General features: G+C 43.2%; 2 long non-coding RNA genes across 4 annotated transcripts; one reads left to right on the forward strand and one right to left on the reverse strand.

Moving 5' to 3' along the window:
- Window positions 1-258: 258 nt before the first annotated feature.
- Window positions 259-8,529, reverse strand: LOC310843825. 3 transcript variants are annotated; one of them, XR_014563669.1, is made up of 6 exons: window positions 8,270-8,330; window positions 6,910-7,045; window positions 5,062-5,220; window positions 4,428-4,598; window positions 3,691-3,748; window positions 260-420 (listed from the first exon to the last, which is right to left on the reverse strand). It is a non-coding gene; the product is annotated as an uncharacterized lncRNA (long non-coding RNA). The 3 variants fall into 3 exon arrangements; XR_014563668.1 differs by lacking the exon at window positions 6,910-7,045 and having other exon boundaries at window positions 259-420; window positions 8,270-8,529; XR_014563670.1 differs by lacking the exons at window positions 4,428-4,598; window positions 5,062-5,220 and having other exon boundaries at window positions 261-420; window positions 8,270-8,328.
- Window positions 8,530-8,610: 81 nt separating this feature from the next.
- Window positions 8,611-15,357, forward strand: LOC310843872. The gene is made up of 3 exons (XR_014563724.1): window positions 8,611-9,340; window positions 11,576-12,855; window positions 15,194-15,357. It is a non-coding gene; the product is annotated as an uncharacterized lncRNA (long non-coding RNA).
- Window positions 15,358-22,836: the final 7,479 nt, after the last annotated feature.

Genomic DNA, 22,836 nt, shown 5'->3' on the forward strand with positions numbered 1-22,836 from the left:
CTCTTCCTGTCAGGCTAGCAAGCAAGAGACAACCCTTCCATGTGTGCTTGCTCCATGGGTTGGCATGCTCCCTGGCCTCCTGGGGTAGCCCCCTGCAGAGCCAGCTGTTATGGAGCCAAATTTAGTACTGACACAGTAGCTGCCTAGGAGCAGGCTAGGCCCAGTAGCCCCAGACATCACCCAATGGAAAGGATGTTTAACAACAAGAGTGAGACCAAACCCTTAGCTTCCCTACCACCATTGGGTCAACATTGTCACATGGGCAGGACCACTTACCTATCATTCACATAATGTCATTATGACATCAGTTAACAATTTCACACTGTCTCTTCTTGGCACTAATCAGCTGATGGGTGCATGAGTATCCCCTTTGAAAGTACGCCATCAGTGCCAAACAGTTGTGAACACCAGTTTGAGCTCCTTAGAAAAACAGCAGAATAAAAAGTGTAATAATGAAGATTATGTAGCTGCAAGCAGAGAAAGTCTTGTTTTAATTGATTTTATGTAAGATGCTCTGGGAATTTTTACGCTCAAGTGTGAGTGCAAAACCTCTAAATAAATGAATAATAAGATGAAAGCTAATGAGATGATACCTTTACCTGTACACTAACTTTTAAAATGCTGGAAGTAAGATATTTCAGCTCAGTCATGGTCAGGTCAGGTTTAGATGTTCAAAGCAAAATTTTAATATAAACTATATGATTTACATGTTCAGTTTGATGTTAACTCTTCTGAGTTTAATGAGAAAGAGTTGATCGGGGAAGGAACTATGCTGCTTGTATTACAAATATAGACTGGCTTTGTTTACAGGAATCAATCCACAACCTTCCAGAGGGATGGCGCTGGGAAACAATGAAAAACGATAAGATGTTTTAAAAGCCCTTCTTACTGGAAACAGTTCAGTTTTCCTTAGCCTCCTAGCTCTAACTTTTCCCCATATATTCTACTCCATTTTAATGTCCTGATTGTCTTGTCCGCCTCTGAGTTTCAGTTTCTTTTGCATGTTAACAAGTACAACCTGTTTAATGTCATCATCTTTCTTGTGCTTTAGGATTTTTTTCTGGGTGACTGCCTACAGTGGGCTGCCAGAGTTAGTCCTTGATCAATGAAGTGTCCTCAACTCAAGCCTTCGTTCCTCTATTACATTGTGTCAGCCAGAGGCTTAAACACATTGAAGCTTCTGCTGTGTTATTTTTCTTCATTCGGTGTATCATCCCCAGAGAGCACCAGGGAATAAATAGATTTTGTGCCCAGGTGTTATGTCTGTATTGTGTACGTATCAAGCTGCTGCCATGAACCCAGCCACTGGAAGATTGTAAAGGAGAAGCTTACAGGGGGCAATGCAGGGCATGCCTTCCTAACACCATTTTAACTGGCAGGAAAGTCCATTTGGAATATTCATGTCTCAGATAACAACACATAATTTTTGCCTGTTTAGATATTATATAAATTTATAAATAGTATGTTTTACTATACGAATCACTCAAGAGAATGCTTTCATGTAAATTAATTGATAAAGCATATCAACATAGCTGTCAACCTTCCTTTATTTGGCGGGAAACTCCCTTATTCCAGCGCCATTTCCTGCTGCTATCCTGGATTGTTGATATCCTGTAAATTTCCCGGATTTCAAAGGAAGCAGCTCCTCTCTCTCCCTGCTGGCCAGGGAGGCTCTTCAACTGTGTTGCTCGGCTGCATTGCTCACCAATAAGGAGTCTGAGAATGACTGGGGGGTGGAGCTTGCATGCCTTGTGCCGATCAAATCGGCCACGTTGCCTGGGGACTCACTTTTGCTTCAGCACTTCCCAGCGGAGAGGTGACAGTGTAGTTTTCCTTGCTGCTGTATCCCTTTGCCGGGTTGCTGCGCTGTGGGAACCACTGCTTGAGGCTTCGTTTGACTGCTGGCTGGGCTTTCTGCCTTTGGGCCTTTGGCTCGGAGGGGCTCTACTCTCTCTCTCTCTCTCTCTCTCTCTCTCTCTCTCTCTCTGTGTGTGTGTGTGTGTGAAAGTGAATGTGTTTTACTGCAGGATGTGGTGAGGCCAGTACTTTAGATTTACAAGGGGATCTGAGAGATGAATGGGAGATATGGTTTGTCAGTATTAATGGACAGCTAAATAGAAACTTAACCCCAAAAGTTAGGACCAAGATTCAAATCCTGACTGGGTAGCTTTGCTCACTGGTAACATAGAACCATGAGGACGAGATGGTTGGACAGTTGGCTGCTGATCCCTTATTTTGGCTGCTGATCCCTTATTTTCAAATCTGAAAGTTGACAGCTATGAATATCAAATCTGTTTTGACAATCGCCCTATTGCAATATAGTGGTACCTCGGTTTATGAGCAGTCTTGTTTATGAACTATTTGGTTTACGAACTCTGCAAAACCCGAAGTAGTGTTCCAGTTTGTGAACTTCACCTTGGTCTCAAATGGAAGCTGAAAGGTGGAAGGGCACTGAAAGTGGGAGGCCTCATTAGGGAAAGCGCTCCTCGGTTTAAGAATGGATTTGGTTTAAGAACGGACTTCAGGAATGGATTAAGTTTGTAAACCGAGGTACCATCTGTACTAGGAGAATACATGAGTGGGAACAAGTGTGCAATGTGCCTACAGAAGCTGAGAAGACCTCCTACTGCAATTAATCACTCTCCAACTAGTAGAAGGGTATGGTGGGATGCACACACACACACACACACACACACACACACACACACACCTACCACATGCATCCCTCCTCTCCCTTCTTGCATGTTTATTTAGTAAGGCCCATTTTAAACCGCCATGGCTTCCCCCAAAGAATTCTGGTAAGTGTAGTTTGTTAAGGGTGCTGAGTATTGCTAGGAGGCCCCTGTTCCTTCCACAGAGGTACAGTTCCCAGAGCTCCCTGGGAAGAGGGATGGGCTGTTAGACCACTCTGTGAATTGTAGCTCTGTGAGGCCTGAGGTGGAGGACAAGATGGCACCCCCTCCATTCCATGTGTGGAAGTTGACTGGACTGGCAGTTGTATACTGGCAATAGGATGGTGTCCTCCACAACACCCGAGTCTGACAACACACAGCTGTGTCCTCAACGAAATTGTACAGGCAAAGGCTCAGGAGGAAGTGTTAAAGGGGCTCTGCTGTTCCCCTGCAGCTGCTGCCTAAGGCAATCACTTCACTCTGCCTAATAGTAGAGCCAGCCTTCATCATTTTGGTAGTGAGTAGACAACATATATTTTAAAATCGAAGAAAAAGAAACCCACAAAACTTACAAATTGCTTCAACATCCCCCCCCCAACAATGCTGAAATGCTGACCTCCAAATTTACTGATTCTAGGTAGGAGAGCATTTTTTTGTATGTGGGAGCGAGGCATTTTGTATGTGGAGGGAGCTCAACTTTATAGGGCATAAAGCTTTTCACTGACAGAAATTTACAATCTGAAATCCCCATGATTTCAGGTTCAAGGGGCACAGGTACATTTCATCAGCAGCTTCCTTAGGATTGTAAAATATAATTTGGTATTATGGTTCAATCTATGGGCAAAGGCTATCTGATATTGTAATTGCACTGGCTTGTAAAATATCAAAAGTATCAAATTAAAAAATATGCCAATAGGATTGAGGACAGTGATAAGTGTTTTTGGGAACTATGAGGGCACTGTTGGGAGAGACTGCAACTACAGCTGAAGCATCAAGTAATGGATATTGATCTTGATACCTTTGTTAAAAGGGAAATTGATTGCTGTGTTATGGACTTCTTATAGTGTCTTGAGGTGCTGCAAGAAATCAACAACACGAGAATTCTGACAATAATGTTCATTTTTAGATAACAAGCCTATATTTCTAAAAAAAATTATGTCTGTAATGTATATTCATAGGAAGCTTATATTGAACAGGCAGCAAAATGACTGGCATATCAATGAACAATTATCTAATTTTAGAAGAGTTTGCCTACATGCTTTGGGGCACCAAGACTTCAAACTCACAGTAAAATCATCAAAGACCCAGGAGAGTTTCCATTGCATAATCTGATAGTTTTACTTTTTATGTGAAAGGAATTGGTTGTTCCCTTACTCAGCACTGATCATTGTGATGGCACAGTCCCACAAGTTTTAATGGAATTGTAGAGGTGCAAATGCTATTGAATCCTCTCCTTAGTTTCGAGTTTCCAAATTACTTGTTTTTTCAGCATTCATCTTGATTTGTTTACACAAAGTTTGTGGGGAGGTTATAAAATGTTGGTCTCTCACTGAGTATTCATTCTAATTTGTTTGTGGGAAAGTGGTATGGCATCACATGAAACAATGATCATTTCACATTTTCTACTGCATTTCCCTATCGCTTTCTTTGCCACAAAAATTATTTTTTCGGGGGGGGGGGGACGGGACATGGATTTGTTTCACAAGAGCACCAAATCCACCTCAATCACATGGCTCGAATTTTTAAACCTGTCACAAAATGGTCACAGTCTGGAAGTGTCCTCCTGAGTCTTGCTAAAGTGCAAGTGAAAAACACCAATTCACTGATTAGCTCTAGCAAAACTGAAAAGGGTCCATTACTCCCAGAGAGGTGTGTAGCTGTACAAAATGTTGTTTCTTAATTTCCAGGAATGGTTATGCTAAAATCCTGATAAATAAAATCAAAGTAGAAGAAGAGTTGTGTCTTTAGAAAATAGATACTGTAATATATGTTAATAGGGCACTGCTACAGTAATGTAGTTTAATGCATGCCATCAGCAAAATAAATCTCATCTCTAGGCTATAATCTTGAACATGGTAAGACATATAACGGCACTCTGGATTGCAGCTTTGTTATTCTCATTATATTTTATATCTTCAAATCTTAATTGTTTATGAAATGACAACAGGTTTTATATATTTTTTCCTCTTGTCATTTTTCCATTTCAGCATGAAAGCATAAAAAAGAAGAAGCTTGTATAGTACACATGGGGCTGATGGTGTTTGCCTTGCTGGAAGGGAGGAAGATGTTACCAGGTAGCAACAGCCATTCCGAAGGATGTAGGAGAGCCAATTATGCCTATATCCCATTTTTCCTGCACTAGTTGAACCACAGGCATGGGGGCACATACCTGGCAGCTATATATATTCTTCAAATCTCTCTCTCTTTCTCTCTTTCTGTCTCCTTGCTGTATAGCAATGAAGTTCCCTCAGGCTTTGCAGTGTCAGCTCCTGGGCCCTCAACTTCTTCTTGCAGCTGACTAAGGGACACTGTAAGTAACCATGAAGGACTGGCAGGAAGAGAAAGAGAAGAGAGTGATCATTTGTACAGCATATGCCATTTATTGAAGCAGCTACAGTTGAAGTCTCCCCTGAGCACCACTTGTAGTATCAGCTGAAGGGTCTCTCTCCCTTTTCAGGGTCTGGATTGCAAGTGAACGGTGCAAGAATATTTGAGTGCTCTCTCAGCAGAGGAGAATTGGTCAAATACCAATGCCTTCAGTCTGTTTACTGCCTTGCCAGCACCTGCTTAAGCAGTCCTGATAATGCTGTTCTTTTTCTTCTCTGGGAGTCAAGGATGGGGCATTCTTTAAATTACAGCACCTTGTGGATGAGCCCGAAGATCATGATACCATGATGAAAGAAATCCTCATGATATATTAGGAGATGAAAAATATCTTTCAATTCTCTTTTCACACAAGTAATCAGGTATTTCCCAAGGAGCCTTGCAGTAGCTCAAAAGCCTTGATAGATGCTGTCAGCTTTAATTAGCTGCATTCTGATCCTTTACCCAAAGAGGTCAGTGACAAAATTGCCATTCATTGATGTTTACATTGGCAGTGAGACTCCTGCAGTGATACCTACAAAATATGTCTTTAAGTTCATGGCTGTGAATGATGCTCCTGTCTCCCCCTGCACATCCTTCAAGAATAAAATTATATAGGAAACCTGTACAATTAATATTAGTGTTAAAGTGTTATTTTAAAGAAAGGCTTCATGTATGATTGCACATTTTTTTCATTGCTTGCAATAAATTTGCTTGATAAAGCCATTCCTTACAGATTCTTGATTACTGGTTTAACAGAACAGTTACTTTCTGAATCATTGTTTCTGTGCTTTCATTCTGTGCTTTCATTCTGAAGCTGTATACCAGGGTGGGGAACCTATAGCCCTCTACATTACTGGACTAGAATTCCCACCATCCCCTATGAATGGCCTTGTGGCAGGGATGATGATGATGATGATATTTATACCGATCAGGCTGGGTTTCTCCAGCCACTCTAGGCGGCTTCCAACAAAATATTAAAATACAATAGTCCTTCAGATATTAAAAGCTTCCCTAAACAGAGGTGCCTTCAGATGTCTTCTAAAAGACTGGTAGTTGCTTTTTCCTTTGACATCTGGTGGGAGGGTATTCCACAGGGCGGGTGCCACTACTGAGAAGGCCCTCTGCCTGGTTTCCTGCAACTTCAATTCTTGCAGTGAGGGAACCGCCAGAAGGGCCTTGGCGCTTGACCTCAGTGTCCGGGCAGAACGATGGGGGTGGAGACGCTCCTTCAGGGATGGAACCTGGGACCTTCTGCATGTAAAAATGTTCTCTCACTGAGCTATGGCCTTCCCCTTCATATGGACCAGCTGTCAGAGAAATGAATTGTTATTAAGGATATGAGGACATAAGAAGAGCCTGCTGGATCAGGTCAGTGGCCAGTCGAACGGGGATTCAAACCGCCAACCTTCTGATCGGCAAGTCCTAGGCTCTGTGGTTTAACCCACAGCACCACCTGTGTCCCATGTTTATATGTATATGCTGATACATTTAAAATGTTGAGAAGTGTAACACAACATGTGGCAAAATACATGTGGTGGATTGTTAAGTTCTGATCCGCACATCAGTCTGAGAAGATCAGCTCATTGTACATAGGAATCACAACTCTTGAATTTCTCAAGCATGCATATCTTTGGACTCATCAGGTACTCACTCAAAGCCTGAGGGGTCATGCATTTGCAGAAGTTTTGAGTACACCTCTCCATCCAGATACAGATACTGGCTCTCAGAGATGGTTCTAAAATTCTTCTTGTCCCGGTTTTGAAGTTCTGAGTATCCTAGTTTTATTCCTGAAGTGGAGTTGATACATTAGGAATACTACCACAAACCATATAAAAGATCTAAGCCAGAATTATATTAATAGTCTAGCCTTCTCCAACTAGGAGTGTACATAAGACCCTTGAGTCTCACATCCCTTCCAAGAATTGTATCCTTTAGGGCCAGTGTGCTAAATTCAAGGGTGATGAATCCATTTCAAAGAACATTCCCCGGCCATCACAGAAGTGGATTTTACTAGCTGTCTATTCCAGATCATGCCTCATTATCTGAAACTACTTGTTCTATGTCTTTCCCCATATTCCCTTTAATGAAGAGAGTTTGTTGTTTTATCATTCAATAAAGATTAAATCTTTGAAACTAATCCTTTTGTACTGTGTTTGTATTCTAAAAGTAAGTACTCAAAACTAGTTAAGTCTCTGTGTACAGATCCCTTTAGTGATGTTTTAGTAACGAAATGATGTGCTTGGTGAAGATTGAGCTAATTGATGTGTAGTCCTTGTAATTTATTGACTCATTTCTCTGTAGATAGGATTTAGACATGTTTTTGAGGGAGAACTCAGCTGGTAGAACTGACTTGGGATTTCACCACATCACCTCAGAACTGCATCTATACAGTTCTCTCACAGAACATTGGAATGATCTAGCATAGTTATAAGAGATCTGCAGGAGTTTCTTGTGTTTGGGGATCTGACCATGTTCTGCAATATTAGAAAAGCATTCATTTTACTGTCTTGCACTAGTCTCCTGGTGTTAATCTGAAATTGGCTACCCTACAATCCCCCCCCCCCTTGTTTCTAGCTGTGCCCTCTGGCCAAACACAGAACAAGTCTGCTTAAAAATGGAAAACAGGGAAATGAGAAGGCCTGTGAGCTCCTTGCAGCTTATAGCATCCTGAGGGACAGCAGGGCTGGCTGGCTGGCAGAAACCCTGAACAATAGCACCTGTGCAAGGATGGGAGGAGATAGAACCTCCAACAAAATGTTGCAGACTATTTGTAGAAATAGAGGGTTGCATGCATTGCTGCACAAGCTGTGTTCCACTTACACAGCAGAACTCCCCTTGGAAGGGCTGCTCTGGTTGCACAACAGAACCTCCCCATCATTTCCTCTTCCAGCACCCACACCAACCCCCCCCCAATGTTCCAGAGAGTCCCCCAGCCTTCTGAACCAGATTTTGTGGGTGCATGGGTATGTGGGAATTAGATTCTCATTCCCATTTGCAGAGTACAGTTGTACCTTGGATCATGAAAGCCTTGCGAGTTGAACATTTTTGGCTCCCAAATGCCGCAAACCTGGAAGTAAGTGTTCCGGTTTGTGTTCTTTGGAACCCAAAAATCCGACTCAGCTTCTGCGGCTTCCAATTGGCTGCAGGAGCTTCCTGCAGCCAATCGGAAGCTGCACCTTGGTTTCTGAACGTTTTGGAAGTTGAATGGACTTCTGGAATGGATTCCGTTTGACTTCTGAGGTACAACTGTATGTGGAATCAGCCTTTAATTAGTTCTCCCTCCTCAAAGAAAAACCCCCACACCTGCGCAAGACACTCTCTGTTAAAGTTTAAGTAACATATAACTTTTACTTAGTGTATTTGTACTTGCAGATTAAAATATACAATGCAGGTGGAGGTTTCTTAAGTTGCTAAAACATCTTACATAGATTTGTATCGAAGGCTGACTAACATTTACAGACTGACTGGCATTGAGGCAGCAGCACAACACAACATACCTGTTGCTCTGTTAAAACTGTCCTACTAACCGCCATAACTGTACCAACTGAAATAACTGCCACAGAGTGTATGACATTCTAGAGTTCTACAGCTCTTCAATTAACCCTTTAATATGTGTTTTGGATGCTAACATCCCTCATGGGGTGGCTGCAGGAAAGAGAAGAGAAGGAGGTTCTGTGGGAAAAGCAAAAATCTGTTGCATGAGTGAAACTGCAGCATTGCATACGATCCAGAAGGTAGACGTATAGTGTGAGACAGGGCCACAAATTCCATAATTTTGAAGCATCTCCTCCCTTCCCTGCCCCAAACCTTCTATGTTTGAAGAAAGAGATCCACCTTCAAATAAGATGCAGAAAAAAATGCAATTGGTATGACCATTGTAGGTTTCCTGGCTAGCATTATAAATTGTGAATTCAGATGGGAGGGAGGAAGACAATATGGCATTTTGACAGTGGCCTGTTGTAATGTTACATATTATTTACTTGTTAGATAAACAACATATTTTTTTTACCAAATAATAATGAGTTATAAGTGGCATTCCCGACTCTAAACTGATGGCAACAACAACAATACAAAAGCTTAAGGTGCTAGAAGTACAATCCTGCTTATAAAATCAAAACGACAAGTTTGGGATACTGCAATGGGAATACTAAGCTATTGGAACACTGTGCTGCCTCCCCCCCCCCCCATGATGGATGTTCAGTTTCTGTGCATAGTGTTCAGTTTGTGCAAAGTTATCTCTTGCCAAAGTTCTCCTTTGTTTGCCTATAGTTCTAAAGACATAAGGATGAAACTTTAGGTTGCACATCTTGATATATTTTATTTGAAGGGGGAGCTAAAGACATGTGGTTGCCTGAGGCAAAGGGCAAGAGGATGCCCTCCCTTATTCCACATACCGAAGCAAACTAGATTGACAGTTGAATTTTGCTTTGATGCTGCCAAGAGGATGATGCCATGCACTGCACATATGGACAGAGGGCTTTTTTAGGAGGTGCACTGGATGGTAGGCTGCTTGGCACCCACAGCTCTGTTCTCCAACACCTCTCCATCACATGTCCAGTCTCGTAGTCTGGGGAACCGGGTTCGCGTCTCCGCTACTCCACATGCAGCTGCTGGGTGACCTTGGGCCAGTTACAATTCTTTGAAGTCTCTCAGCCCCACTCACCTCACAGAGTGTTTGTTGTGGGGAAGGAAGGGAAAGGAGAATGTTAGCTGCTTTGAGACTCCTTAAAGGGAGTGAAAGGTGGGATATCAAATCCAAACTCCTCCTCCTCCTCCTCCTCCTCCTCCTCCTCCTCCTCCTCTTCTTCTTCTTCTCCTCCTCCTCCTCCTCCTCCTCCTCCTCACCACAGCATCTGCATTCTGAGGCAACTGCCTCCCTGCCTAATGCTAGGGCTGACTGTTTATCTGTGTTATCTTGGTAGGGCTTTTACCTATGACTGGCTGTGGGACTGGAGGGCTAAGAAGTGGAAAATCTATGTTCTAGGGCTGCCCACTGACTTTATTGGGAATGTTTTATGCTATGTCTTCTGTTACCACAACATAACACCAATGAGTCCTGGGAGATCATAGGCCTTTGTGGCATACCCCACTCCACACCCTTTTCCTAACAGTGTAGCATTTGTCGTAGCTTCCTCTAGTGTAAGGATACCGCTATCTGTAAATATGAGTGTTCAAATTACCATCAAATGAGTACCATTATAACTTTACAAAATGTTTATAGAGCATTCTGGCTATATACCAGTAACTTTTCTATTTTGAATCTGTAAGTGGGGTTCATTAAATGTCTCCTTGTACACCCATGTTTGTGTTTAAGATGAAATTGGTTTGGGATCCTGATCTAGATCAGGAACATTGAGTAGATGGAGGGGTGTTTACTGGTAATTCCCCTGCACTGTGGTCCTGACTAAGATTCTCCACTAACTGACACCAAAAGTGGCTGGGGCAAATAGTCCCTCTAAAGGGGTATTTTCATCATGACATTGGGACCAGGAGAAACTATCCAGATTGTAGCCCCACCCCCTAGCTGCTTTTCATTCAAAAACCACATAGACACAAATGCAAAGACATATTTAAGATACTCTTTAGTTTGGCTCACAGAGGATGGAACAGATATCTAAGGATTAGGTTGCTGAGATTTGTCCATTAAAATCATATTTGCAAGGTTCACTTGGAACGTAATAAAGATTTTAGGAAATTTACAGAATTTTTATTCCAGTTTAGTAGGCAGTGACTATCATGAAAGTACTCACACAATTTCTTTCCCCTAGAATATTGAAATGTTAAGCTATTAGGGGAAATGAGCATAGGAGTTACGCACCCATAATAACTCATAATTGCATGGTACAATAATTTTCATTGACCATAAATAGAAAATGTAATTTTGGAAGTAGGAAGCTATTTTTACTAAGATAGCTATTTACATTTCAAGTATTTGAATATACGTGGGTGGGTTGTTTCCTGCATTAACACTCTTCTCTGTGCCAATTGAATAATGTCAACCCAGAACTATTTCAGATTTTGCTAACTGTGTTTCCTGGCAGCCTTCATGCCATGTTAAATTCTGCTTTAGAGAGTCGCCTGAACTTCAAGAGCAGCTGTGTGTGTGTGTTTTTATGTGTGTGAGCATCCGAAGAGTTGCAGTGGAAAGGCAGGACAGTGGCATCCCATCCAATATGGTTAGCCAATCCGTTTTAGTTGGGAAATATCACTTAAGTCTGCATAATACCACTAATGCTTATGGGATAAGCACTGTAAATGCAACCATTGAAAGGAACTGCTGGATAATTCTTTTTCTCTCTTTGTTATATTGATGACAGGATCAGGACATGAGGATACTGGTAGCACTCAGGCAAGTATCTCCAGCAGGTAGAAGTGCTGTTACGCATGACACCAATCCATCCAGCTACCAGTACACCCAACAGTTTATTGTTGGTATTTGATGGCTAACTTTATCCCGTCATGTATTCTAATCTACGTATAAGCAGTGATAAGTAATATAATTTTGATGCTGTCATATGAAGATTTTCCTAGAAACCCTAGTGTAATGACTTTGGGTGTTTGACTCCACCATTCACCTAGAGCCCTATGGCATGCGATTCTGGCATAGATTCTCTTTCTGAAAACCCACCTGATCTTGGCTGCTAGGTGAATTGGTGAGGGTAGGAAAGACCACTGAGAGTTGCATGCATTAAGTCTGTATGTTTAAAGTGGCTTAAAGCACCGTAGCCCTAGCACAATGCATCCACTCCAAAAACAACAGACTTTTTGTGATTTGATAAGTGACGTGGGAATGGATTGAAAAATGTGATACTGTATTAATGCATGATTAATGCAAAGATGTGTAAACAGCCTGCAAGCAAATCAGGTTGGATGCAGGATGAATATTCATTGTCATATAGCCACCCCATAAAAAACTAAAATGAATGCCAAGTAAAGGCTGGGCATGATCTAACCATCGTGTCAGCTCTGTGCCAGCCAATCAGGAGCAATGCTTGATGAGCAGGTTGTCTGGAAAAACCCTGATTGTTAGTGCCATTCCCATGACTGTTGTCCATTCCTCCCAGGGATGTAGTAAGGGGGCCATGCACTCTTGAGGCCCCTTAAGGATATTTCTCTCTGTACAAGGAGGCAAGGAGAGTCCAGCTCCACTGTTTCACTTCTAATCCTGGAAGAAAAACCAACACTTCTTAATGTATCACATACATTTAGAGATATTCCTCCCTTCCTTCCCTCACGTCTCACTCTAGTCAGGCTCTGTCAGACACCAAACAATTCTGTGAGGCCAAATGATAGAGGACCACTAATCCAGATTTCAGCATTTGGGCCAGCACAAGTGTTTGTATCAGTAGATATGAAACTACTGAGCTGGAAGCATTTTTGTGATGCTGTCAAAGAAGTCTATTGGCTAAAAGCCACTGTGGTTATTTTTACAGCTCCTCTCAAGGTCTGTGACTGACAGGAGAAAAATCATCTTGTCTCAGACAAAAATGGTTCTTTTGAGGCTGTTTTTATAGAGCTAGCTTGAATGCGGTGCTGTACCATAGTGACACAATTTGTCTCCAAAGAATTTATTTAAAAAGAAGAAGATGAAGAAGAGGTAAGCTGAAGCAATTAAACATAGAGAGGGAAAAATGAATGTTAGCTCAATTTACCATTAATAATTTTAGAACCAGTAATGGAGCTTACTGGCAAACGGGCTGGCTTGCCTCTCAGTGTTAATTTTTGGAGGTTCATGCCCAGCCTCAGTAATCAAATTTCTTGCTGGGAGGTGGGGCCAGCCCCATTTATAAATAGGGGGTGGAGCTGACAATAGCCAGACAGTCGGCTCTGGAGATTCACCCTCCCTACCCTCCCTTTGTTTAATGTTTCTTGTTTGCAGGTTAACTTTTTCTTCCTGTTTAACGGGCACTGCTACAGTCTTTGACTGGTTGCTATTGAAGGACCGGGAAGAAATTTTCCTGCATTGGCAGGTTTTGTCTTCCCTGTAGCAATTCGTCACAACTTTGGTGGTTATGGCCTTGGGTGGAATCCTTTAGTCTTTTCTTCCCTATATATTGGGGGTGTGGGCGTGAAGTGGTGACTCACCGCCCTGCAGCGGCAATTCCAGGGTCCCCTCTTAAAGAGGTTTTATATATATGGGTGTCACTTGGCCATACACTGAAAAGTTGTCAGTGAACTAACCTGTGTGTGGGGATATGGGATTGGCTGCCTGCTACACTTATGTTTCACAGAGCACCCCCATATCCCATTTACCCTGATGAGCCCAAGTTCCCCCTGGCTGCGGGGCTGGGAGGGATACACGGCCAAGGCCTAAGCCAAGATCTTCCTACATTTGGAAGTTTAATAAAGTTGTGGCATAATTTTAATTCTATATAACATTTTCAGAGTCTTTATTCCTTTCTTATGATCCCTGGGGGCTGGGGTTGTCGCCGCCTGGTCATGCAATAATTATTATTTATACCCTGCCCATCTGGGTAACTTTCCCCAGCCACTCTGTTCATCACAATTTAGAGATGGAAGATACAGTACTTCTTCTTTCACCTGGCATCCAGAAGTCACGAGGAAATGATTTCATTTTATTTGTACCACACTTTTTAGCTAAGATCCACTCCCAAAGCAGTTTACAATAAAATTCCAGTACCTGAGCTAGTTACTGCTAAAAGGTAAAGGTAAAGGTACCCCTGCCCGTACGGGCCAGTCTTGACAGACTCTGGGGTTGTGCGCCCATCTCACTCAAGAGGCCAGGGGCCAGCGCTGTCCGGAGACACTTCCGGGTCACGTGGCCAGCGTGACATCGCTGCTCTGGCAAGCCAGAGCCGCACACGGAAACGCCGTTTACCTTCCCGCTAGAAAGCGGTCCCTATTTATCTACTTGCACCCGGAGGTGCTTTCGAACTGCTAGGTTGGCAGGCGCTGGGACCGAGCAGCGGGAGCGCACCCCGCCGCAGGGATTCGAACCGCCGACCTTTCGATCGGCAAGTCCTAGGCGCTGAGGCTTTAACCCACAGCGCCACCTGCGTCCCTAGTTACTGCTACTGCAATTTAAATAGCCTGGATTTCAAAGTCTCAGCAGGGATTAAAGTGCAGGGCTATAGCTCAGTTGGTAGACTGTGGTGCTGATAATGCCAAGGTCGCAGGTTCCATCCCCATAAGGGACAGCTGCATATTTCTGCCTCACTTTCCAGTTCAGTGTTCCAGTTTTAATTCAGCTGCAAGGACTCCTGTACATGCAACTTTGCCTCATTGTCACATGTTCTATACCCGTTTTTCATGGTTCTCCTTCCAAGTAGAACCCCTACTTGATTTAGTACCTGAATTATTGCAAGTTCAAGGGAGTTTTCGGAGAGAAGCTGTCAACTAAAAGAAATTGTCTTTCAATGAGATTTCAATGTGCTCAATTAGAGAAAAGTCCAGTACTTTTTTGCACAATTGTTGCCAAGAAATCGTGGATGTAACGGACAGAAGTTTTTCTGCCTAATCTTCTGAAGCTGATGAAAGGTAGGAGCAAAGGCCAAACTAGAGGGGGTGCCACTCACACAATTAGCAATTGGAAAATTGCCTTTAAAGTAGACTGTAGGCATTGCAAAGCAATTGGGACTGGGACCCTCATGTCTGAGTTAGGGGACCTTTTACGCTTTGAGCTAGTGTGGTGTAGTGGGTAAGAGCGGTAAACTCGTAATCTGGTGAACTGGGTTCGCTTCCCCGCTCCTCCACATGCAGCTGCTGGGTGACCTTGGACTAGTCACACTTCTCTGAAGTCTCTCAGCTTCACTCACCTCACAGAGTGTTTGTTGTGGGGAAGGAAGGGAAAGGAGATTGTTAGCCGCTTTGAGACTCCTTAGGGTAGTGATATAGCAGGATATCAAACACAAACTCTTCTTCTTCTTCTTCTTCTTCTTCTTCTTCTTCTTCTTCTTCTTTGTCCCCTGCTGTAGCCACAGTCAGTGGTCAACTCCTGAGTTTTGTATTGGGAGGGGAAATCCCATTTGCTTCAATGGGAGCTTCTTTGTATTGTAAGGAGTGGAAACCTTGATGTGGATTAGAACTGCAGCACCAAGCAAAGTATTAAAAGCCCCCTCACCAAATGCCAGGGTCCTGATCCTGATACTATTCATGTAATTGTGAATTGTGGTGTTGTGTGTAGTTTGGCCCTAAGCCTTGATGCTGCTCTGTCAATGTTTGATGAAAGAATGATTAGGAATATTGATGTCTTCGCCTCCAAATCTTCATTTGAGGGGAAACAGAAGCTTTATATACACACACACACACACACACTTTTTTTTAAAGAAAAAGATGCATATTCTAAATAGAGGGTCTCCCCCAATCAATTAGTAATATTTTGTGTCATTCAAGTGATCCACTTTCCTCTTAGGCCATAGCCCTATTATCTCAAGCCCATCATCGTGTGTTAGATCTATCGCAGTAATCCACATTTGTTCTTGGAAGAATCTCTAATCAGAATCTCTATTCTTCCCTCTTTCTAAAAATCATTTTTATCTGCCATCAGGGGGAACAGGAAGTGGCACATTCCCATTTTGCCTCAGGTAGTGAAATGGGACGGGCCATCCGGGCTTTGAGAGTGATGGAAACGAACAGTACATATAAGTTTGCCTATGCACAGTGTATGTACATTTGTGACATGTGGGCCCACAGGGCTGCATCTTTCAATTACTTAGTTACATCCTTGCTTCTGATGATGATCTTTACATATGAGCAGGTTCTGGTGGTGGTAGGTCAGGCATAGGCAAACTTGGCCCTCCAGATGTTTTGGGACTACAACTCCCATCATCCCTAGCTAACAGGATCAGTGGTCAGGGATGATGGGAGTTGTAGTCCCAAAACATCTGGACGGCCAAGTTTGCCCATGCCTGAGGTAGGTGATCCTTGCTTTGGATTGTGCTGTTTTAAAATATACATTTTTTTAAAAAAAAATGAATAAACACCGCACTATGACTAGCTTGCCTTTTTATAGTTACTACTTGATAGATAGGAGAACGTAAACACATAGACCAATTGGATTTATAAGCTTTGTGTTCAGTTAGGTTCTGTCCTTCCTTTCAGTTCTTTATTGGGTGTTATTTAAGACAGGGATTTTGAATGTGGGGGACATACTCTCATTTTAAAATACAATACTGCTTTATTGTAAAATACCCTAATCAGGTTTATACCTAACATCTTGTTAGTCACTGCCGGCTCTATAAAACAAGGCACCGTGTCCCCTTAGCTGCCGTGTCTACATTTACAATTCATGAAGCATCCAGCACGACACTTCAGATTTATATACCTATAAACATTTAGGTTTCAGGGTAAATGAAGGACTGTATATTAACATCTCTACTCGTTTCTTATTCCAGTATTTCAGACTAACTGGAAGCATGTTGGGAAGCAGATACAAGAGACCAGAAACTCGCATTGCACAAATCAGAAAGAAATCAACCTGGTCATAAAGCTAAGTGGCTCTCACCTAGATCTGAAAAATGAACTTCAAGATATAAAGGCTGGAAACAGGAGAAGTGTAATGTCATTAGAAGGGAGTGAATGGGATAGGCCAACTTTTATTTTTGAGCTCCAAAATATAAACAATGTTGAGTATCATTGTCTAAACAAAAGTGTTTTCAGCAGGTGCCAAAAAGAGAACAGTGATGACACTGCCTGATTTCAATAGGCAGGGAGTTCCAAAGTTTAGGTGCTGCCACATTAAAAAACTGAGTTGGCATAAAGCTAAACTGATGTTCAGAAGTAGTGGCATCAGCACAATTGGCAGTAAGCATCATGTGCATTGCAAGGAGGCAAGAAGTGATGATAACAGTAAAAATCCAGCCTACCCTAATGCAGATCACCCCCTTGTGGGACAGCATCCCTTGTTTCCTTTGCCCTCTCGGCAAGGCATTGCCAGTCATCCTTGCCCTTTCCTTTCCTTTCCTTTGCCGTCTCCCTCTGTTGTTTCTGCTGCTGTCAATATTTAGATTGCAAACTCCATGGGGCAGGGAGCTGTCTTTTTTTGTAATGCTTGTGTTGTTGTACAATGGTGACATTGTATACATAATTAATGCCGCCAATAACTCTCTCCAAATAGCATCTGCGTGCATATGGTTAAAACAAGGAGCATTGGGTAACCTTCAGGAAGAAGATATACAGCTGGCTTATGTTGCAATACAACAGTTGACCCAGCACAGCAGCAGCTTGTTTTCTGACTGTAATAAACTGAACACCCAGCTAGATTTGCTTTTAATCCCTGCAAAATGTAAAATGGATCGGCCTGTTTCTAATGCTAATCAGGTCTTTGTGCCCCGCTTGTGGGCTTCCCTAAAGCATCTGCCTGCCCGCTGTTGCAAATAGGTTGCAGACTCTTGGTCTGATCCAGTAACTTTCTTTTTATGTTCTTATACAGAGCCATGCTTTATACAGTACACATTTTTTTAAAGAAAAATATACAATATGAAATCATTATCATAATCATTTTAGAACCAAGTGTTAGATTAAACTCTTGGAAATTGGTGCTCGCTGTCCTGGATTATTGTCTCTCTAATGCCTTGCAGTAGCAAGTTTTAAAACAATATGAATTTGAGAGCAACAAAGCTTTCTGTATGCGGTCCGCAAATATTTACAATTCAATGAAAATGCAGATTGCTGTGTGACTTTGTAACACATGCAGAAATGTCGCTTAAATATATTCAGATGTGAACACTAACGATATAGTTTGCATTTTGGTAGGGGGTTTAAAGGTGTTCATTTACAGCAAAAACCTTTGTTTGCTAAAGTTAACCCAACACCATTTTGTTGCTTATTTTAGCTTGAAAGTCAGTGGGAACCATAGCTGTCAAGTGTCCCTTATTTGAAGGGACAGTCCCTTATTCCAGCACCATGTCCCGCTGCTGTCCCTTATTGATGGATGTCCCTTAAATGTCCCTTAAATGATGTCCCTTAAATTTCAAAGGAAGCAGCTCCTCTCCCTCCCTCTCTGCTGGTCAGGGAGGAGGGAGGCTCCAACTGTGTTGCTTGGCTGTGTTGCTCACCCAATAAGAAGTCTAAGAACGACTGGGGGGGTGGAGCTTGCATGCCTTGTGTGTGGCTAGTTAATGCAAGCTGAGGGGTTTTTTGAATGCTGGACGCCATTTTGTTGCACGTGCTGCTGCAAACTTTGCAGTGCAAAGCCAGGCCGGGGAGCCATCTTAAGTTGAGGCTACATAGGCCTTGTGGTGCATGTGATTCAGATTCTATTCAGTTGAACCTCTGGTTACAAAGTTGGTTGTACAGTGTTCTCGAAGCTACAAGCATGAGTTTGACCAGACTGCAGGACAGGAAGGACAGGAAGACTGGAGTGCCTGGAACAGGTGAGGCTGCAGGTCCCTTATTTTGGCTGTTGGTCCCTTATTTTCAAGGCTGCTGGTCCCTTATTTTCAAATCTGTAAGTTGACAGCTATGGTGGGAACACAATGGGAGGGCACTGCTCTAACATCAAGGGAAGCTGTTCAGTGGTACAGCTTCTGCCTTGTGTGCAGAAGGTTCCAGGTTTAATCTGTGGCATCTTCAGGTAGGGATGGGAGAGATCCCTGGGTGAAATTTTGGAATGTCTCTGCCTGTCATGGTACACAACAGTCTTGTACAGTGTTTCCCAAATGTGGGTCTCCAGCTGTTTTTGGACTACAATTCCCATCATCCCTGACCACAGGTCCTGCTAGCTAAGGGATGATGGGAGTTGTAGTCTAAAAACAGCTGGAGACCCAAGTTTGGGAACCACTGGTCTAGTACATCCACTGCTACACCTACAGTAGAGCTGTGTACCTTCATGTACTCCAAAAGTCCAGATAACCCCACTCAGTGGTTTTGTGTAGACGTTAAACAGCATAATTCTAATTAGCTACACAACCCAATCATTATACCACTTTCTTCTTATGCAAGACACTTTGTAACAATAACAACAAACATTTTCCTTACAAGGTTTCTACATTGTGGTTAAAGACAAGACTTTTCTCCGTGGCCCTTAAATAAAACTGCATCTGTAGCCTCTGATCGCTTGACAATGCAACGTTACCACTGCATTGGCAAGTCTACATGGCCACTCAGATTCTCCAGGATTTGTAATAGTGATAACATGGTGTCAGAGCTGCCTCTAGGTCCCAGCTCACAGAGGACCAACGCTAGGCTGTGGTAATGTACAAAAGTCTTTATTGAAGTTCAGTTTCCATTTCAAAGCCACAGCGTGCAGCCCTACATCTTAAACCCTAGATCGGCGAAGTCCCGTCTGAGTCTCCTCCCCTCTTACACCAGTTTAAGATCCTAGCCCTGCTCCACCTTTTCCGCTGCTCTCTCCTCCTCTGGGTCCTCCTGCCCGCTGGGGCATTGCCCTTTCTGGACTCTTCCGACGCTGAGTCGCTTAGCTCCTCCCCCTGCCTCCGGCGGGCTTTAGGACCCGGTTCCCAATCCTCATTCTCTGCTGTCCCGCGCTCCTGTACATTTGAACTTGCCTCTCGCGCCAACCCAGTGACCTTTCTCCTAACCGTTACACTGCTTCCCTCTTCCGGGATACTGGCCGGATCTGACCTCCCCTCCGTTGTCCGACTCTCCGATGGAGGCGTGGTCAGCTCTGCCTCGTCTTCTCTCCCTGGTGGGGAATGCACTGGCCCCGATACTTGGGACTCTTCCCCCCCACTCTGCTCTGGTGGGGAAGCTGGTCCTGATTTCCAACTACTGCTCTGGGAGTCCCTGCTGCCCCCTTGCTCCTGGGGCGTTCCCCTTGGGAACCCCCTATCCCTGGCCACTGGCGCCCCCTTCTGTGAATCTTCCGATTCGCTGCAGAGGCTCATGGAATCCCTCGGACCACTGTCATCTCCTACGCTCCCCTCGGATTCCTCCCCCTCGCTCTCCATTTCCTCCCCCTCCTGTGCCTCTGCTCCTGAGCCCCTGACACATGGGGTTAACAATGTAAGAGACTGTGGAGAGCTGCCTTTTCATGCAGTACAGATTGACATCTGAAAAGCTTTTAAGGACATATCACTATCATGGTCTCCAGCCATCTGAATCTAATCTCAATTTTAATCTGTTGACAATAACACAGTGGTTCAAGGCCAGTAAAGCTTCTATCCACCAATTATTCTTGGTGATGTACCAGAATGCACTGCCCATAAAAGTCTGATTCCAAGGCATCTAAAAGAATGACTTCTTCAGTATGAACTTTCCCACATAGCTTTGTCATTATACAGCTTGGTCAGGCACTCCTCTTCTTGGGTGTCTCAGTTATCTCAAGTTAGTGTGTAGCTGCAAGGGCAATATCTTTCTCATTATGGAACTCCCAGTTTAGGGAGCCAATTAGGCTAGTTCTTTCAGGGTATTTCAGAGGGTGGCCAAGATCATTTAACTTCACAAAGCCTTTGAGAGAGAAGCTAAATGGGTATTATTTATGCTGATATTGGAAGTTTGTTGTGGGTTTTTAGCACTCTGGTGGCGTGTCATGTGCTTTTAGATGTTTTGGAGTTTTTTTTTATGTGGTAACTTATAATAGATGGAAAGCACCTGGTCATTATTTTATGCATTTGCTTTGGAATGAGTGGAAGTTGAACTGAATGGCCTCATTTTGCTCACTTTTTCATGTGTTCCGGCACAAATGCACATCCTATGGAAATATATAACCTGATGGTGATGGTGACAACAACAAAGCATTATATTCATTTCACATGCCATTTTTTGGGGTGGGGGGTAGCCACATTCTGAGGAACATCTGGGGAACATCACCCAGAGAATTTGTCATAAAAGAAAAGAGTGATTGTGAATAGTTTGAAAATTTGTTTGTTTTCTGTGAGGGGGATAAATAATTATGACTTATGTAGATGACTGAGGAATATGTTCTTGGGCACTGCAGAATAAGGGCAATAATTACTGCACTGTTGAGAGGAAGAAAGTAGTATTCTAAAAATTGTTTCCAAATTAATACACATTTCCTCCAGGTTTTTTTTTTTTTTTAAGAAAGAGAAAATTAGCACTCTGGCTGTAGATGAGACAGATGCTCAGCCTCTAGCTACTGTACCTCCCGTGGCTCTCGTGATACCAGTCTGATTGAATATGAGCACAGCAGTGCTTTCTCTCCTTGAGACAGTCTGACAAATGTTCTTTGTGTGAAGGGGCATTTGGTTGCTCTAGTAAACAAAGCCTTGCTCCTTTCCTCCAGATGTCTGTAGAAATAATGACATCTCACAGTTCCCATGCAACCCACCATATCTCATTCTCTCTAGAGAGACGGTGATGCACAGATGCCACCAGATAGCTCTTGTTACCAGCGCAAAGATGTTTGTAGCCATCAGGCTAAATGTTCCCTCGCTACACAAAAACCACAGGTGATAGAAGTAGCTGCCCAAACCCCTCACAGCCCTCTTTCATGCCACTGGTGGCAATGAACAGCAACAAATTCTTCCATCAGATTGCTGGTTCGATGCAACATGATGGGTAAAAGTGTGAGCCATGGGCTAGAATGCCATTCCTGGTTCAGATCTCACCTCAGCCACAAACATGCCTGGTGCCATAGGAAGCCACTGTTCACACTGCCCCAGCCTTCACTCCTCATCAGTGGTAGGGACTTTCAATACTCAAAAATAGCTGTGGCTACTGACAAAACACAATCCAGAAGGTGACCCGTGGAGATGGATCTACAAACTGTCTGAATATGCATTCATAATTCATCAGAAACCTGGAAAGCAGAATGGAGTCACAGATGCTCTCAGCAGTGAAAATAAGAGCAGTGAAAGCAGATATAGTCTGGTCCTGGGAAGGCAATATAGGGAACAATTTAAGGACCCTGAGCTGTATATAGTGAATCAACGGATGTATTGACAGAGACATATACAGGGGAGACTTGACCCAGTTATGGGGAAGAAAGAATACATCCATTGATTCTGTTGGAAACATACTTGCTTGTAGGAGCTGAAAGGATTTTTATGCTTGAATCCTTAGATAAAAGTACTTGAATGCATGATAATGATGCAGCTGGACACTTGGGGCTATGGACAGATATTTGACTGGGCATCAGACAGGTTTTTTTGGCTTGGCATGGCAAAGGTTGTTAAACAACAGGCACATTCATGTCTCATGTGCCAAGAAAGGGAAGTGCCAGCAAGATGAGAAAAATCACATTAGGGTAGGTGCCACAGCCTATGAAAACATGAGGATTTATTCAAATAGATTTGAAAGGTCCACTTCTGGAAAGAGCAGCTTGAAACCAGCATTTTCTTGCAGGATGTTTGGAGGTTTTAGCTGGGGAGTTCAGCTTTAATATATCCTTGACCATCACATCCCCTTCTATCAGGGAAGATTGTTTTCTTCCACTGAGCATGCAGCTTTGGCAGGCATGCACATGAAGCAGTGAGGGAGGACACACAGTTAGCCATCCAGATCAGCTAAATGAACCCTCGTGATCAATGGGGTGACAGATGTTGAAGCCAGATTGCCCTCACATGCAACTTGGAGGGTGTCTTTTTGCACTGTCGGCTGAAGGAATTCATGCGGAAATGCTTTCAGAGACAGTTTCAAATTGTCATGGCAATGCCATGGTTTGCTGACAATATTATTATTTTACTGCTTACATGCA

Source organism: Podarcis gaigeae, assembly GCF_964106915.1.
Source record: "Podarcis gaigeae genome assembly, chromosome: 4".
Taxonomy (NCBI): domain Eukaryota; kingdom Metazoa; phylum Chordata; class Lepidosauria; order Squamata; family Lacertidae; genus Podarcis; species Podarcis gaigeae.